General features: G+C 52.5%; 3 non-coding genes across 3 annotated transcripts; all 3 read left to right on the top strand.

Moving 5' to 3' along the window:
* Positions 1–140: 140 nt before the first annotated feature.
* Positions 141–214, top strand: TRNAT-AGU. The gene has a single exon. It is a non-coding gene; the product is annotated as a tRNA-Thr (tRNA).
* A 503-nt stretch (positions 215–717) lies between these two features.
* Positions 718–799, top strand: TRNAS-GCU. The gene has a single exon. It is a non-coding gene; the product is annotated as a tRNA-Ser (tRNA).
* An 11,082-nt stretch (positions 800–11,881) lies between these two features.
* TRNAA-UGC lies at positions 11,882–11,953 on the top strand. The gene has a single exon. It is a non-coding gene; the product is annotated as a tRNA-Ala (tRNA).
* The last annotated feature ends 444 nt before the right edge of the window (positions 11,954–12,397 follow it).

Here is a 12,397-nt window from a genome sequence, read left to right as displayed (position 1 = left end):
CGGTGGCAGATAGAGAAGGGTTTGCAGGCCGGAGTACCTTGGAGCTGGGGCAGCAGTGCAAGGCACGGGACAGGGACAGGGGGCAGGAGGGCAGAGGGTCAGGTGTACTGGGGGGGCAACCGATGGCTGTGGGGCAGGTGGGCGCCATGGCTCAGCTGGTTAAAGCGCCTGTCTAGTAAACAGGAGATCCTGGGTTCGATTCCCAGTGGTGCCTGGGTTGAGGGGTTGTTTTTCCTCCCTGCCCCAAGCTGGGGGCATATCCTTGAGCAGTGGAGTCCCCCACCCCTCTGTCCCAAGGGGGGAAGGCCATCTTCTCCATTAATTTGCACAACATGTTGCTGAATCCTGCAACAAAACCCTCTGGACACAGGTTGTGGGTGAGTGGGTGGATCATAGTGTGGGGGTGATGGAGACCTGCAGCAAGTAACAAAGCCTGAGGCACACAGTTTTATGGCAAAAATAAATGCCACCGTGCCCTTTGCCATCCTGTGAACACAGGGGCAGAAGAGAAGGGGCAAATGAATTGCAAACACCTCCTTGCCGCCCTGCCCGGCTACCCTGCAACAGGCAGCTGGCTGCCATGGCCAGGCGGATGGGCTGCCAGGGTTCTGCCTGCCCAGCCCAGCTCCCTGAAGGACACCCTGAAGAACCAGGCCCAGGTTTGCAGCCTTTGGTCAAAAAGGGGAAAAAGTCCCCCCAAAACAGGTTGGTATATGGGACGAGGTGGCCGAGTGGTGAAGGCGATGGACTGCTAATCCATTGTGCTCTGCATGCGTGGGTTCGAATCCCACCCTCGTCGGGCTGAGGGTTTTGTTGCAGCCCCCTAGCATGGCCAACTTCCTCTTGCCTCTCTCTGTTTTGTTCATTCATGTTAAATACACATCTGCCTCTGGATTGATGCTCCTATTTGCTGAACCTGCTCCCACTTGCTCAGGGATCTGTGTTGCCTTTCTGTGCAATGTGCCAGGCCCTATGCTTCCATGCAGGAGCAGGGTACTGTCCCACTCTTTTCCCCAAACCTTCCTGCCAATTAACTACATCTTCTCCAGGAGGCAAAGCACCATACCATGGGCAGGGAAGGTCAGCAACAGGCTGGTGTGCTGGCTGGGCAGCCATGTGAGCACGCCCTGAGTGGGCACTGCTTTTTTCTCTTCTTCTCTGTCAGCCAATCTATTCCTATTCCTGTCTGCATCTCATACACAAGCCCTGGGCATCCCTATGGGCTTGGGAGTCAAAAGCCAACCCTGGACAAAGCTGTTCTTTGCTGAGCCATCACCGCATCCTAGAGCTGCTTTTTCGAGGACGGCATAGCTGCTGCGTGTCGGCAGCTCCCTCCTGCGTCTGCAGCAGTGCTAGCAGTGGAGGTTCCTGGGAAGAGGAGAGGGTGAGCTACTGCGAAATGAAGAGGAAAGAGGAAAAATGACCCACCTGCTGGGAGGTTTTTAACTGCTGAATTTCTGTTGGTCTTGCAGAGAGGGAAGCCTTGCATTTCTCAGAGCATTTCTGTGCTTTGATGCAGCTGGGGAAACATGTTGTGCCAGCCTTGCAGATGCCTTCCCCACTCTCACCCCTTCTTTCCACAGATGAGAATGTGGCCAAGCAATGCTGTGGCTTGGAGGCAAGGCGAGGCAGCTCAGGCTTAGTTGCCCATGCTGCAAGCCCTGCACTGACTTTTTGACCTTCCCTGAGGCCGTGTTTCTTTCCCACACCTTGGGGAGATGCCCCTGGAGACCATCTGGGAGCTGCTTCCCTCTCCCAAGACAGAAATGGTGATTGGGCTGCAGGGAAACCCCAGCCCCATCCCATCCCATCCCATCCCATCCCACTGCTGTGGGATGCTGCAGTGCTTGGCCAACTCTGCTTGGAGGTGCAGGCTCCTCCTCAGGCAGTGGTGCATAGCACAGGGGCTGCTGCAGCAGGATGGAACCTGAGGGCTTTCAGGGCAGAGGCAGCCAGGAGAGGAGACAAGCTGACTCCCCTGGGACACCCTTCAACCCTGCTGGGCTTGTGTCTGCCCCGGCACACACCAGCCCCTATCATGGTACATGGTGACGAGGCCTCCTGGGGGGGACATACCAGCCTCAGTGACGCCATGGAGCATCAGCCCACTTGGGGACCTGGCAATTACAGGGGATATGTGGCGGCACGAAACTGGATCATCTGCAGCCCCAGGGTGACGCACAGCAGCCAGAGCCTGGCTCTCCCCAGTGGCACTGGCCAGGCTCTGCTCCCTGGGCTGCACACAGTGGCCCTGAAGCACCCTCAGTCTGCCCCGGCAAGGAGACAGGCAGCCAAGGATGCTCCATGGCTGCGGTGGAGGGGCAGCTTCCCAGGCGGGTCTGTCTGCGGCAGGCTGCTGCCTCCTGGCACCAGAGTGTCCCACTTGCCCATCAGCTGCCTGGGAGCAGTCCCTGCATGTTGTCGTCCTGATAGCAGGTCGGCTGCTGCCCTGGAGACAGCCCTGGGTGAGAGCACTGGATGCAGGTGTTCCTTGGAGATGTGATGCAGTGGGTCTGTTGCTGCTCCAAAATGTGCCTTTGCATTAGGAGACGTTTTGGGGCAGGGGCAAGCTTCCACCCTCCAGCTAGTCTCAAGAGACATCTAGCCCTTGGGTTTCCTTGTTGGAAATCAAAATGCAAAGCAGTGTAAGTGGAGTTGCAAAGTGCTTCTGGGGCTGGTGATGCAAAGGGAAATACAGTGAGTATTGGTCCAGGGCCATGTTCTTCCTCATGCCCTTATCTACAGGAAGAACTAGGGCTGAAATGGCCACATGTCCTGGATCCAGGACGTGCAGAAGTTAAGAAAATGGGTCTGATGTGTTTGCTTCAGTGAAATTTTCTTGGTTTTGTAGTTCTTCCAGAGAAAGCCATGTCTTAAGTAAAAAGTGCTCGTTTCCTGAAATGAATATGGGTCAGAAAAACCAGTCCTTGTCTTTCTCCCAAATATCTGCATTTCCAGGAAGAGCTCTTTCCCCTATGGCTTTCCTTTGTTTTAATATAATTCATTACACAAATCTGATTATTTTAACTTCCTGACACGTGTCTTTTGTTTCCCATGTCCCCTTCTCCAGGCAAAGGACTTGTTTCAGTATACAGATCTGCTCACATTCAGCAACATGCCTTCTCTAATTGCCCCCGTGCATTTACTTCAAGCATTGCTGCATCTGTGGATATTTTTCTGGGACACAATGGTCCAATGTGAGCAGAACCTCAAGCACTTAAACTGAGTTGCAAAACTGAAATACATAGTGAGGCTGCAAATCAGAAGATCCCAGCCTCTGTCTGGAAGCCTGGAAGGGAGTCCCCCAGAAGGGCTGTTTTCCCTGGGATCACAGGAATGCAGAGAAGCCCAAAAAAAAGAGATGGAAGATGATTAGTGAAGGGGAAGAAACTCTGACTGGCAGAAGAAGGGTTCAGTTCTTAGGCTTTGGGTCCAAGGTGCATCTATGGCACTATTTTGTTATTCGAGTGGTGCAAAAAACAGAAAGGTAAAGCTTAAAATAAAGCCTCATCTTTTCCTGCTCACCAAATTGCCATTTAGGAGTTTGCGATGAACACACAGCCTCCTGCCTTACTGCACCAGGCTGGAAGGTTGCTTCTGGCTGAAGCACGTGTCCTCCACTGCACCTCGGAAAAGCTGATTTCCTCTTTCCCCCTTCCAGAATGATGTTAAAAATAGCTGGGCTTGACCCCCCCAGCACCTCTGAAAGGCTTTTTTGCCCTGGCAGGCAGGGCAGGAAAGAGTCACTGGGGACAACTCAGTGCTATCAACTGTGGCTCTTCAAGGCCAGCCAAGTCACCCTAGGAACTAAAATGACCCCCAAAACCCTACAAGGCATGTCTTTAACAGTGATGTTGACAACCCTTTGCTCCACACATGCATAGTACATGTGCCCCAGTACTACCATGGTTTATTCTGGGGCAGAAGATGTTTGTGCCTTCATCTGGTCTCTGCTGGTGTGAAATGAAAAGCCTTCTTCAAACTTTCCTTGCTCCTAGAGCCTGATGGGGGACCACGTCATCGACTCCCTCTCCCCAGCATGCAGGTGATTCACGTTTAAGTGCAGGTCAGGACTTTTGCAACTCCCCATCTGTTTAGCAGCTAACAGGCTTTCAGCAGAGCAATCTGGTGTCACGCTGCAGCCTGTAATTAAAAGTGTCTTGACGATGTCACTCCATCACAAAGAAGCATAGCTGTGAACTTCTGGCTCACTGCTGTTAGCATATCCAAAGAGCAGGATGGAAAGGCTCTTGGCCTCAGAAATCAGCTCACTGTGCAAAATCAGCCAGTTTTGGTGTGCAACAGCGTCAGGGGTGGACTCCAGAGCCCATGATTACTTTTCTTTTAAAATACTATGTGCCTTCCAAGCAGAATTCATACCCCAGGTGTGAGGAATAATAACAAAAAAAGGCAAAATCCTCTAAGTGGATCCAAAAGCATAACGATTTACTCATGGCTAGGTAGCTCAAGTCCCCGTGTCTGCATCTGTAGTACCTGGGCAGCTGGGGCAGAAGAGAACACCCTCTGGCTTTTTTCTTGGAACCATGCATTTTTCTCGCCAGCATTTTTCTCCCCAGCACCCTCACACCTGCAGCCCCCCTGGTTTTCCTGCCATCAATGAGACTGCTGTTGCAGGGTTGACCTACAAATGCATGTTTCTTGTGTTCAATCTACAACCCTGAGCTCACCTCAGGTGCACTGTGGAGCTGAATTTGTTGTGCTTGGAGGAAGGTGGGGAGTGATGAGCTGGGGATGTGCCTGCCCTAAATTCTGCCAAAACACTCCTGCCTGGTGGCATAAGGCCTAAAATGTACTTTGGCCTTAGGAAGGAGGGTAATTAATGCCTGCAGCCCAAATCATTTCAATCTTACTCAGTATTAAATGGAAGCAAAACATGACAAATGAAAGAGGGAACTGTTTAATCAGCCAGGGGAGCTTTCCAGGAGAAAACTGCAGGTTGTTGGGGAGTTTCAGGCGGAAGGTACGCACCCACTCCCCCAGGGGCTGGGGCACCCTATAAAACCCCACACAGTGCTCGGCCCCACCACCTGCTCCCAGCTGCCACCGCTGCCTCTGTCTGGGTAAGTCGAGATGGGCTCTGTCTCCTCCCCACTGAGCTGTTGCTTTCACAGATGCCGTGTGCCTGGTCCTTTGCAAGAATTCAAGGTTTGTTACCTGCTTCCCTCTTGCCTGCAGAAGATGTCAGGGAAGGGTTTATTTCTGCTCCAAAATGAGTAGTGCAAGGGGTTGCGGGATGCAGGGCTTGCAGGATCCGTAACCACATAGCCGGGTGCATCCTGCATGGTTTTACTTGCTGAAGAAAAAAAATGCGTATGTCCAGGTTGCAGGGATTGACGTGTCCCTGTTTACAGAAAGGCATCAGAGATCTGTTATATTTTGGGATGGGATAGCTCAGCTCACATTGAGTCCAGCTTGCTCATGTTGTATTGATTTAAGTGGGTTTTGGTACAACTGGATGTGTCTCAGTGAGCGTTTTGCTTGCTGAAGGCTTGCTGTCAGCTTGAAGGCAGGCAGCGTGCAGGAGTGGGTTTGCTCTCAGTGCTTTTCAGTATCTGGTGCCTCCAGCTTCCCCAGACATGCAGCTCAAACCAAATTCCTTGCTGGTTCCTTCTCCTGAGCTGGTACAGGGTGAGGGAAAGGGGAAGTCGGTTCCTGCCTATTTGGAAAACCATCCTTCAGGGTTTCTAAACCATCCAAATTCACCCTCTAGCTAGCTCTCCCGCACCTCTTATTATGGGAGCCGCTGAATGAGGGCTCAGCAGGGATGGACCAGCCTCTGCTTTGCATTTATGCCCTCGCTCTGGCTTTCAGGTGTACGTCCTCGCCAAGCAATGTCCTGCTACGACCTCTGCCTGCCTTCCTCCTGCAGTCCCCGGCCACTGGCCACCAGCTGCAACCAGCCCTGCTTCCGCCGCTGTGGAGACTCCACCACTGTCATCCAGCCCCCCACCGTTGTGGTCACCTTGCCTGGGCCCATCCTCAGCTCCTACCCGCAAAATACAACGGTGGGGTCCACAGCATCGGCAGCGGTGGGGAGCTACCTCCGGTGCTGTGGGGTCCCCGTGACCTCTGGTGGTCACCGGGGACTGGGGAAGGCGGGACTGCTGTGCCTGGGCAGTGGGCTGTAGGGGTGTCTCTGGAGGTCACCTCATCCCACCGGTCCCAGCAGAGCGGCCATGTTAGGAAGGAAAAACGACACGCAGGACCAAGACTGGGGAAGAGGACTAAGAAAATGCCCATGCGTTTCCCAGCTGTGGGGGGTACCCGCAGCCCCCCCAGGAGGAAGGGAGCCATGAGAACTTGTCACTCAAGACCATGCCTCTGTATACCTTTCTCTCGCTAAGCCTTACTTTATATTTCCATGTAGGTGTCATGCCCTGCAGTGCTACACGGCATTTGCTGCTGGCTGGGTGAAAATGCTTATAGCGAGCTGTAGACAGAAGGTGATAGTCATGGGGCGGTGGAGCAGAGGAACACCTTGTAGGCATTGGCTTGTCCTGGAGTGGGGTTTATCCATTTCTGTACCGAGCGCTGGAAATGCACGTCTCATACTCTGAACTGGTTTATTTTCCTTCTCATTAAAGTCATGCTACATCATAGCCTGAGTCTTCTGGTGTTTCTTGTGCCTCTGGTCTGGAGGGGTAACCTGCTCTGGAGGCAACTTGTTGCTGGGGGAGAGGTTTCTTTTTTGTCTGAAATGGGAGTTTCTGCTGCTCAGCTCCACACTGGGCTGAAGTAAGTGTGTGGTTTGCTGTGACCAGCCCAAAGGCAACTTTCTCAGCCTGGAAACCTCTCCTGCTGCTCCATGGCAAGCGCCTGCTTAGGGACAACTTTCCGCAGGATCAGACTTTTTGCTTGTTCCCTTGAGGAGGTGGGAACACAAAGGTTTGACATTTCAAAATGTCATTTACCCTGCATTTTGTAGCATTTTTTTTGGTGAGCTAAGGAGGATGGGTGTGGGGCCAGGGAAAAAAGGCAGAAGCAGGCTTCTTGGGAGATGCTCCTTTGGATGGTCATCCTATGCCCAACTCACCCAATGTTTTATAGGTGATGATGAAGAGTAAAAAATTTCTGAGATATACCAGGGCAAAAACAGACCTCAAGCATTAGGCTCTTTATTCTTACTCTTTACAACATCATGTGGCAAAAGGGGCCTTATACAAATAAGTATATACTGACTCAAACCTAGGTAACCCAGGTGCCCGTGAGGCATGTGATGTGTCTGCATCTGGCTGTATCTCTTAACAAAGCAGCAGAAATGTTTTTGTTCTGTGCTGCTGCATGCACACAGACATGCATATGTACAGGCACAACATTTGCCTTGAGTGAGCCCTATGAATAACATGAGCTGAAAATACCCATCTCCCTGTGCTCGCTCAGTATGACAGCTCAGGGAATGGCATCCCACCCTGGATACGGGTGCACCTTGTCCAGCAGCCCATGCCCACAGTAGCATCCCTGGCCCTGTCAGAGAAAGAGGGGTGCTTGTGATGTGAAATGCGGTGCAGGGCTACCCAGGTTTCCTCTGGACACACAGACATTCAGAGAGCCCAATTTTGCTGAGACCTGTGACTGAGCACTGATTGATCAGAGGTGTTGTGGGGAGCGGCAGCCTAACATTTCTCATGCCAAGCATGATGGACACTCAGACCTGTGGTAATGCCACCAGGAAATATATGTAAACATAATAATAAGGACATGAAGAAAAAACAGTGATTTCCCTGTATGCTCCAGATACAGATGCAAGAGCAAAAACTGGACTGGCACTCAGCAGGGAGTGTTGCTCTGCTGCTGAGTGGAGAGACCTGCAAAGTCCCATGCCTGTGAGCTCGTCAGCTAGAGGAGGACAAGGATAACCCCATCCCTGGCCCCAGCCACAGCACAGTGAGTTCCATACTGAGCACTTCCCAAAGACTAGGACCCAAGAATTTAGTTGAACACATTAGAGAATTGGACAATAATTGTTTTACAGGGAGGGGATACAGGGGCCTCTGCAAGAAGATGCCAGGTAATGGGTAAAGCCTCTTTTTAAGATGCTGTGTATCATCAAGCAGAACCTTTTCAGCTGATGGAAGGAGAAATAAGAGTGCGACTAGGTCTTCCATGGGTATTGTTTAAATCTTCTTTCATACTTTAAGCATTTTGGTAGTGTGACAATTTGCGTAAAGCTTATGAGTGTTTATAATGAGGGATTATGCTGAGCTTGTAAGCACGTTGGTCTTCAAAAGCCGTTGACCAAGCTCAACTGGTTTTATTGCTCAGGAGATCTTCACAGAGGCACTCCTAATTTGGAGAAAATTTACGTGGCAATTGCTCAGCAGTCAGAGCAGCAGGAGAAGTGAGGTATGGTTTCACATCCCTCTTCCAAGGACTGCTCAGATATTTTTATCCCAACTCCAGAAATTGCCTGCAGAGATGGAATGAAAAATTCTCCTGAACACTATAATGAGAAAAAGCATTGGATTTCCAAAGCAAAAGTTTTGTTAGAAAGCTGTAGTCATCTGGGGCTGGTGCAACTGTCTCCCACCAATCTGCTGCACAGGACAGCCCAGGATGGAGCTGGGGGACAGAATAATAACATTTTTGTATGGCTTTTTCACTGAATGACTCCACTGTTGAGGTTATACAGATTATTTTTCTGAAGAGCCAGTGTCTCAAAGGAGACTAAAATCCTCACAGGTCCTTGATTTGACTTGAAAATTATGACGACTTAGTGCAGACAGAGTTGGGGAAGTGAGGACCTCGGTGCCCTGAAGGGATCCCAGTCCCAAGGGACCTGGCACCCTGTCTCCCATGGGTGCTGTGACTCCTGGCTGGGAGCCCTGCTGTCTTGGCTCCCAGCTCAAGACCCATCCTGAATTCACTCTGCCATATATCCCGCCCCAGCCAGAGCTTACCGAGGCAGGAGCCCACAGACCTGCTGATCAGGCTCTAAAATACATGTTCTTGCAAAGACAGTGCAGCCAAAGGTCCTGGTGAGAAACAGGGAACTAAACAGCAAGACTGAGATGAACAATAATGCTTAGCAGGTTGAAGAATACACACAGAGGGAAATAGCTGGGTCCTGGGGTTTGGTCCCAGCATTGCCTACGTATGGCTTTCAACAGCAGCATCAGAAACATTTCTCAGAAAAGCCTGGAGCTTAGCCCAAAAGCAACTCTGGCCACACCCACATCTGTTGAGTTTCATGTCTTCTGTCATGTCCTTGGAGGAAACCTTCTCCCTGCTGTCACTCAGCATCCTCCTCCCACAGCAATCATTGCTTCCTGGAGACCCCTATTTCCGTTCATTTTCTTTCTTCTGTCCTTTGCTTTGGTAAAGTCAACTGCACCAGCAGAAATGTCAGTGCACAAATTATGGTGGAGTACTCCAGCTCAACAGAGCCTGGGAAAGTGATGGTGGTAGCTCTCCATTGCAGGGTCACATCTATTGTGGTGCTGATCTCCTCTTCGGGGTGCATGTAACCATGGGGATACCCCAGCCTGCACCACCACATGTGGCAAATGGGCTTGCTCATTTTTCCCTGCATTTGCCTGTTTGGGGAAGCCAACAGAAGCAGCCAGCGAGCATTTTGTATGGTGGTGGGTACTCTGCCCCCCTGGGGATGGAGGAGGCAGGGAGGAGGAATGAAGTCATGGCTTGAATTGGAACAAGTGGAGAAGCATAAAGAGTTGTCATGGAAAAGGGAAGCAAATGGGACTATCAGGAGCAGAAGCCCTGGGTGGCATGGGGTGGTGATAGGGATGGAGGGATTGGTGGTGGCTTGATTGCTGGGTCTACACAATCCCAGCACACCTATCTATGGTTTCTCTGCACATCCAGATGAGAAGTATTTTTCTGGGCTGCAAAAGGCATGTCGCACCCCAGCACCCATGCACCAAGCTGAGAGCAACACCAGGAGTCCTAGCTGGCCTCAACAGGCAATGTTCTTCATCCTTCTTTCTGGGGCAAGGACTCCTGGCCAGAGCCTGTAGGCATATGCATCTTGGAGCCATCCAGCTGGAGACAGGGCCCCTGGAGCTGGGAGCCTTCAGGCGTGGCAGACTGAGATGGGACTTGTTTGTCAATAGGAATCTCCTTCCTCATTCACCAAAGCATTGCAACACAATTTCCCACAAAAGCAGAGAGGATGCCTGCTCTTAGGCTGTAGGAAGGGGAGAGAAAGTGGTTGCATGGCCAGGATAAAAAGGAGGAGAGGGCACCAAGAGGACATCCCACCCCAGGCACCCACGGACCAACTGCAGGGCAGCGGCTTGCCATGGTTTTCCAGGACGCCCTCCCTGCCACGCAAGGGCCTCATGCCAGCCTGGGGACCCAGACAGGTGATGGCTCCAGCAAGGGCTCCAGTTAGTTCTTCCCCAGGGCTGGAAATCCCATACAGCAGGAAAATAACAGGCCACCCACATATGTGAGTCACGGGGGAAGAAGCACACAAATCAAAAGGCACTGGCATCCCAGTCTGGCCCTCCTGGTGCTACCCATGGGAATGGGGCTCACAAGGCTTGCAGCCCAAAGAGCCTGCAGCCCTGTTGGCTCAGTCAGCACTGTGCCTCACCCTGAGCCCAAATCATCACCAGACACCGCTCACAGCTGTCCTATACCCCCCTGCTCTGAGCTTCTGCCCCTGGGGAGGGCAGCCCTCAGGAAGAGACAGGGCTGAGTGCAATGAAAGCAGAGCCCAAATCCCAATGGTTTACAAGGTCCTGGGAGTGAAATACTTGTGGATTTGTGTTTCAGTCTCAAGAATTTTTCAATTAAATATTCCAAGGCTGTTAATTCATGTTTACTGAGAATTAGGTGTCTGCCCATTGCCCAAATAAGAGAAGGGTGATGTGGTTATTGCTGTGTAAGGTGACTGGTCTTAGTACTGAAGGAGCTGAAGGAGCCAGGCAGCTGTGGTGGGTTGTGTGACCTGGAAATCACAGGGGGTGCAGCGCTCCCCCTGCCCACTCCTCCCCACTCCTCCATGATCTGCAGGGCAGGGGAGAGGAACAAGGCTTGCCTGCACTGCCTGCATCTGATCCTTCCTCCCGCTTTCCCCAGGACAGCTCACGGGGTTTGGATGTCCCCCAAGGAGGGAACCCTTGCTCTGGCAAAGCCTGCAATGAGGTATAATTAGCATTGGAGGCTTGCTGTGGGTGGGCTCTCTGAAACACCCTGTTGCCCTTGCAGCTGTCCTGCATGGAGGGGGCTCCCGTAGCAGCTTGGCTTCCCACCCTGGGACGGGTACATACAGCCCTACCCTCGGGGACTGCATCCAGAAAAAAATCCCCCTGGTCAGTCCCAAAGCTGTCCTACCAGTCCTGCTCCCCATGACACCCGTGGGAGCCCCAGCACCAGCACCCTGTTAACCCCATGGCTGGCAGCTCCTGGGGTCTGGGAAAAGGGAATGGCTGAAGGTATTTCCCAGTAACCCAGCACTTGCAGCTCCTGTTCCTTTGTACCAAAGCCACACTGGCACCCATGGGGCAGGGGAGACAGAGATGGCTAGCCCTGGGACCACGTGAAATGGTGATAGGAGATGGGGACACCCAGGAACCAACACCCTGTGCCTGTGGCCACGGGTAGATGAAGCACAGGGGTCAAGGGAAGAAGAGGACTCTGCCCTGGCTCGTTGGTCTAGGGGTATGATTCTCACTTAGAGTGCAAGAGGTCCCGGGTCAACTCCCAGACGAGCCCTCCTTTTGGGTATCCACCTTCCCTGGGTGGCGCATGGCTCTGTGACATAACCAGGGCACAATGAGGGCAGTGGTGTCTGGCAAAGTGACGTTGGTGCCAGGGGCATGTTGCCATGGCTGGTCACGTCCCCATGGGCAGGATGGACCCCCAAGAGCCAGGAGTGAGGTGAGGCTGGTACAGAGGGGATGTAGCTCAGTGGGAGAGCGCTTGCTTTGCATGCAAGAGGCCCTGGGTTCAACCCCCAGCATCTCCAGCTTTTGCTTCCCCTGAGCCCCCTCCCTTGCTGGCTGCGGGGCTGACAGAGCCCCCCAGAACAACCCCAGGGCTGTCTGAGGGCACAGCTGGGCTGGGGACACTTCCCAGCACCTGCAGGCTTTGGGTGTGCTGGGGGAAAACCACAGCCTCAGCTGCATCCCTAACCCCAAAATGGGGGGGGCAAAGTGCCTGGGGGTGCAAAATGGGTACAGCATCCTGACTCATTGGCCTAGGGGTATGATTCTCACTTTGTGTGTGAGAGGTCCTGGGTTCAACTCCCAGATGAGCCCTCCTTTTGGGACAACCCCTCTGGGGACTGCATCCCTGCTGCTCTCTGCACACCCAGTGGAGGAGGGTCAGCCCTGTTATCCCTCAGCTGCCTGCAAACAGCATTCTCTTCCAACCAACACCCGTTTTAGCAAGCATGGGTGGTGCTGCCCAT

The sequence above is a fragment of the Egretta garzetta genome, unplaced genomic scaffold, assembly GCF_000687185.1.
Source record: "Egretta garzetta isolate BGI_Z169 unplaced genomic scaffold, ASM68718v1 scaffold2248, whole genome shotgun sequence".
NCBI lineage: Eukaryota > Metazoa > Chordata > Aves > Pelecaniformes > Ardeidae > Egretta > Egretta garzetta.
The sequence above is the reverse complement of the archived record's forward strand: the minus strand, read 5'-3'. Positions and strand labels throughout refer to the sequence as shown.